Genomic DNA, 6,352 nt, shown 5'->3' on the forward strand with positions numbered 1-6,352 from the left:
TCTAATCAAAATACTTTTCATTAAATTGAAGCATTTGGAAGAATTTTAGCAGAAGGAAAGGGCCAAGTTACATTTTTAGGCTAAAAATCAGTGATGCCCTCAATAAAGTAAACTATCAGACGCAAGAACATGGAAGTTAGGACTATCTTCTGCCCAAACTTTGGAAGGCTTTGAAAGATCTCTTGTTTTCTAGAACAAGGGTTGGGAAACTATGCAAATGGGCAAATATGGCCCCTAAGAACATTTGTTTTTATTGGTTTTCTGTTTTGCATTACATTTTTAAAGGGTGAATAAGGAGAAGAAGGGAAGGAGGAAAAGGAAGGACATGTGACAGAAACTTCATGAGGTCCACAAAGTCTAAAATGTTTATCTGTATTAATTTACTAGTGTTGCCATAACAAAGTACTGTGCACCATAGACTGGGTGGCTAAAGGAACAGAGTAGTTTTTTCTCTCACAATTATGCAAGATAGAAGTTGAGATCAAGTGTCAGGGGGGTTGATTTCTTCTGGGGCTTCTCTCCTTGGCTTATAGATGGCCATCTTTTCCCAGTGTCTTGTATGAATCTATATCCAAATTTCCTCTTCTTATAGAGACACCAGTCATATTGGATTAGGAATCACCCTAGTGACCTGACTTTAACTTAATTATATCTCTAAAAATCCTATCTCCAAATATAGCCACATTCCAAGGTACTGGGAGTTAGTACGTAAGCATATGAATTTTGAAAGTCGCTCAGTCATGTTTGACCTTTTTGAACCCATGGACTGCAGCCTGCCAGACTCCCCTGTCCATGGAATTCTCCAGGCAAGAATACTGGAGTGGGTTGCCATTATGAATTTTAGGGAGAGACAATTCAGTTCATAATTCTTATTAGTACACCTTTCATAGAAGAACCCTTGCCTGGAAAATCCCATGGACGGAGGAGCATGGTAGGCTGCAGTCCATGGGGTCGCGAAGAGTCAGACACGACTGAGCAACTTCACTTTCACTTTTCACTTTCATGCATTGGAGAAGGAAATGGCAACCCACTCCAGTGTTCTTGCCTGGAGAATCCCAGGGACAGAGGAGCCTGGTGGGCTGCCATCTATGGGGTCACACAGAGTTGAACACGACTGAAGTGACTTAGCAGCAGCAGCAGCATAGAAGAAAGAAGAAGCCATAGAGAAGCCTGTGGAAGTTGTATCTGCCACAAGATAACCATATTTTCTTTCTGCTTCCTTTATACAAAATAGACATCAGGAGAGAATTACTAAGCTTAAGAACTTACTAGGGAAAAAACACCTCAACGGACTGTGGCTAAGCTTTTTAAGGTTAGGTCAAAGGAGCAGGGCTTAGTAAACAAGAATATTTACTTAGAAAAGCTAGATGTAGGAGAAATACGTAGGTGAACATGAATTTGGATCCCTCCCCCTTGCGCCCCTCCCCCTGACCAAAGGTAGCCTGATAATCTAACTGAATAACTGGAAACCTAATATCAGGAGTGGGTGTGCAGATGGTGATGTCATAAGAGAAACAATAATACTTATTAGCATTTATTAGCATAGCTGACCCTTGAATAACTTGGGGCCTAGAAACACCAATCTAAAACAATAAAAAATATGCATATAACTTACAGTTAAGCCTTCGTATACATGGAGGAAATTTCCTTCATATCCTCAGTCCCACTTCCTTGGATTTAACAAACCATGGATTATGTAGTACTGTAGTGTTTACTAATAAAAATATATCTACATATAAGTGGACCTGTGTAGTTCAAATCCGTGGTTTGAGGATCAACTCCACACTTATGAACAAGCCCCTGTAATACTATTTTACAACATTGTCATTTATTCTACACCACCATGTGACCATTATTATTATTCTTACACACACACATACAAATTAGAAAACTGAGTTGAAATTAGAATATAGATTCTAGTCTCCTTTAAGTACTGGGCCAAAATATCTGAAGTTGGTGATCAAAAAACAATAGAACTTCAAGGGTCATCTGGAAAATGAAGTCAGATACCCAAACCTTCACCTTCTCCTTACTGACGAGTAAGTAAATTCACAGATATAAAACAGAATTGGTACTGACAACAGACCTTGACCAAAAAAAAAAAAGAAGAAAGAATAGTTTCTCAGCAGGTACTTGCTTTTGCGTCCACATTTTGATCTAGTTAGAATGCTGTCATGCACTTTGAAAATAATTACTTGGTGGTTCCTTTTTATAAGAAGACTTTCATGTATCTATTTCCAAATTCCAATACAAATCCAGATACATACAGATATATAAGACCAACTTATATTATGCTTAATCTCCCTCTCTATATAACTTAGGATATTAAAGTAGGCTTTCTGTACATGCTTAATTCAATATGAAATGTATCTGAGAAATTCAGACTCAGGATTTTCCAGCAGTCTTGTCACCTAAAGAAAACAGCTTCTAGCTTGGATTTGCATACTATTTCTGTAAAGATTCAGACTCACAGTTAAGGTCAACATCTGGCTGGATTTAATATTTGCATTTTAACAGTTTCATTCTCATTAAAAAATGGTTAGCATTTTTTTCAAAGCAAAAACTCTCTTTTATTTGAATAAAAGTTTTCATATATTTGCTTTGTTCAGTGAGGGGTGGATTTGTATGCTTGAACTACCATATGCAATTGGAATTTGAGGCCATCTCACTAGACAAATCATTATAGCAAAGTAAATGCAAATGAAAGGGGCAAAGGGCACATTAAAATGAGCAAGAGGATTTAGTGTTTTGTCTTCTATTTCCATATCTTTTGGGAGAAGGGAAAAGTGGGCAAATGAAATATAGTTCTATCTTTTTTCCCTGGTAAATCATGGTTGATAATTTAGCTATTTGAAAGCCATGGGGAATATGCCAACTAATTTCTCAAACTAATCTTGAATTTAGTAATCTTGCTTTAGTAACTTTATAGAGAACTTTAGTGCTAAGTAATAACCACATAACCAATGCATTATTTTGATTACTAAAACTGTATAACAAATGAACACATGCATATACACACATCATTGAAGAAAGAGTCAAGATGATTTCAAATGGAACATTCTGTATGTGAAATTATAATAAAATGGGTTTAAAAGCAGGTACTGTTTATCAAGCATATGTTGTGCACAAACTCTCTGTTACTTAATGTGTTTGATCTTTACTACCGACAAGAATCTAAAAAGTAGATACCATTATACCACCGATGAGACAGAGGTATGGAGGAGATGATTAACCTACACAAATTTGCTTAACAGATTTAAACCTAGTTTATCTTATCTACAATTCAGTGTTCTGTCTTCAGTGATACTTTAACGTATTAAACAGAGTTAGGGGAGAATTTGAAAGCATCCGGATGACTAGTCTGGAATCTTCAGTAAAGGTGGATGCAAATTATTGACTGAATATAGGACTATCCATGCCTTATGTGCATGTAAGTAGCTACTAAAGAGTCAGGCATAATTGCTTTCCTCTGTGGGCACCAATTAGAAATCTTGAAATATTAATAAACTGGCTGATTTGTGAGAAATATCAGTATGTATTTTCTTCCTACATATTGCTTTTAAGCACCAAACATATCATGGGCACTCAATAAATATTAAATATTTAACAGCAGCTAATAAAATGAAATTATGGCAATATATTTTACAATTAACTCACCATAAGATGAAATAAAAAACAAGACCTGGAAGATGAGCAGATTTAGATAGCTGGGTAAGTGAATGATCCCTCTAGGGAGGTAAAAGACATTAACATGTTGTGGTAGAAAAAGTTAACATGAGGTTGGAAAAAAAAAAAAAAAACAACATTCCAATCTGAAAACTGAAACTACTCCTCCTAATTTTCAGATTTGTTATATTCATCTAACATCTAAATGTAAATTAAGGGGTATATTTCTAAGCTGTTGTCATTTCTGCCCCATACTCAAACATGAAGTGAATATATTTCATTATCTATTGGTATTATCTTACTCTAAAAGAACATAAAGTATGTTACCTTATTTATTTTTTCCCCTACTTATGCCCTCTTTTGCACACAGTCTGAGATTTTCAGAAATGCTAATTGTGATAATAATTTAAAAAGAATGTTAAAAAATGTTAAGTACATTTTCCTTTGGCATATATAATTCAATGAATGATCAAATTGAGACTCAGGAGTGTATGCAGTTTCAGAGAGCACATTTGTGGAGTGCTAAATTAGAGATGCAAGCTATTGGGCAGAAATCAGGCTGGAAGCAAGCTCACTTTTTTTCTTAAGTGAGTGGAGCAAAAACGTTCCATAAAAGAAAGAGAAAACTTGTAAAATGGAGGGATCATAGGGAAACTTTAATTTAAGCCCCTATTTCTCAATTCTTGTAAGATTCATGAAAAAAGAAGCACTTAAAAGTACTCTTTGAGGACTCAATCTCCTTCATTTACACTTTTGGCTTTTTACAATCCCTCTGAGGATAAGAGAGAATGAACTTAAAGTTACTGTTTGGGTGACTCATTCCTTCACTGTCTCCTTTAAGCTTCTAATAGTCTCTCCAATGCCCCAAACAAATTAGAACACATTTAACAAGTGCTTTCATGAAGCTCAGCCACCATTTCCTCTCTCAAGTCTGTGATTAACCCATTGATGGGTCCACAAAGTCTGTGAAACGGTCCACAATGCTATGCTGCAGGTCACATGCACCGACTACTCTACCTACCCTAATAGTCATTTCTGACATATAAAAATATCAAAGCCACAGTAAGTTTCATTGAATGAATTCACACAACAATAAAGTACTTAGACACATCAAAAGCCCTCATACAATATTTTAAAATATTTCTTCAGTTTTCATAAACTCACTGTCACTACTACGTGCTTACTTTCTGTCTTACACTCCCACCCACTCTTGACACAGAACAACCCCTACATATACATCTTTAACTTTTAGGAACCATGCATAGAAGTCACCCCTTTCTGTTTTAATATTTCACAGTTAGATTCTAGTTTAGGATAAGGTTTTCTCTATTTTTATTAGTTTAATAAATATTCAGAAGTTTGTCGGCTTTTAAAATTTTACTGTGCTAGTTTCATGTTTTCTATAAATGTATTGAGGTTTCTACTTCACAGAACAAAGTTGGATAATAAATCTTTATAGTATGTGTATTTAACTAAAATTAGAGCAATTTATCTTAGTATGATGATTCCAAACTCAAAAATATAGAGCTGTAAGTCAACAAAGTACACTGATATAATATCCTCAGGAATACTTCTACTAGAGTTTCTTTAAATACTCTTGCCATTCATATATTCAAATGTCATAAGCATCAATGACATCAAAATCAATAACAGCATTTGAGACAAAGTTTTGTATTTTGGAATATATAGATAAAATATCCTGATTATATAAAATGAATAAAACATGTATAAGGTTAAGTAAGTTTCCAAAGTCTGTATTTCCCTTTATTATATAGTGCAGCTATAAAAGAAAATCCTCAAGAGAATTCATATGAACTTATGATAATGCAGCCTGCAGCACGGTTTGGTTTTGTTTTGCCTGTTTTTGCTGATAATGCAATTCTAACTATACCCTACTAATCTTTACTACAGCAATCAGATAATTCACCTATAAACATGCAGCCATGAAGTGTCATTCTTTAGTCAATACAGACTAAGATCTTTCTCTTTTTCACAGGGTTGGCTCCCCAGCTCATTAGATCATTACCTGATAAACAGGAAAAGGGTAATGAATTGAGAAAATAACTACGTACCTTCAGAGAAAACCTGCCCGATAACAATAATCCATTAGAAAACTGGCAATATCCTCTGATCTATTGCCCGCAAAGCTATGACTTGATGGAGAGTTTCATTCCCTGGGCTCAGTTCTCCAGAAGAAAATCAGCACAATTTAAATATTTCTTGGAATGTGACAGCTCTCTAGATCTCCGGTTGCATTCTGTTCCCTAGGGATGACAATCTGGTGTTCCTGTGTGCATAGAGCAGTGAAGATGAATTGAATATGCTTGAGATAAATTAGGAATGGCTAAGTTAAAACTGTCTCTGCTCCAGACTCTCTCATCTGCAGTCTGTAAGCCTGTTTTTCTGTGAAAAAGCTAGATGGCAGGCTGCCTCAGTAAGTTCTTCTTAAGCGACACAGAACATTTTCAATGAAGAAAAATCCTCCCATTATCTAAGCTAATGTGACTGCTGCTAAATCTAGTTTTTAAAGTGTCTACTGGCATGAAATTCATTTTCACTATTGCTTTCTTTCAAACTACAGTCTGGAATCCATACTATCCTCATATATACATTTCTGAGAGAAACATGTAAAGTTTTTAGCTAACATATTAAATCATATCCCTTTTTGCAGTTTTAAGAATCATTC

The 6,352-nt window shown here is 35.2% G+C and overlaps 1 protein-coding gene across 5 annotated transcripts in view; it reads right to left on the reverse strand.

Moving 5' to 3' along the window:
* The window catches only part of MGAT4C (MGAT4 family member C), a 769,379-nt gene extending 763,356 nt beyond the window's left edge, over positions 1-6,023 (reverse strand). For 4 of the 5 annotated variants that reach the window (XR_006336576.1, XM_043880747.1, XM_043880725.1 and 1 more), the window contains exon 1: positions 5,739-6,023. The gene's annotated coding sequence lies outside the window, so the exon portion shown is untranslated. The remainder of the gene's footprint in view (positions 1-5,738) is intronic. The other variant, XM_043880757.1, reaches the window with a different exon arrangement.
* Positions 6,024-6,352: the final 329 nt, after the last annotated feature.

This window comes from Cervus elaphus, chromosome 3 (assembly GCF_910594005.1).
Source record: "Cervus elaphus chromosome 3, mCerEla1.1, whole genome shotgun sequence".
NCBI classification, from domain to species: Eukaryota; Metazoa; Chordata; class Mammalia; order Artiodactyla; family Cervidae; genus Cervus; species Cervus elaphus.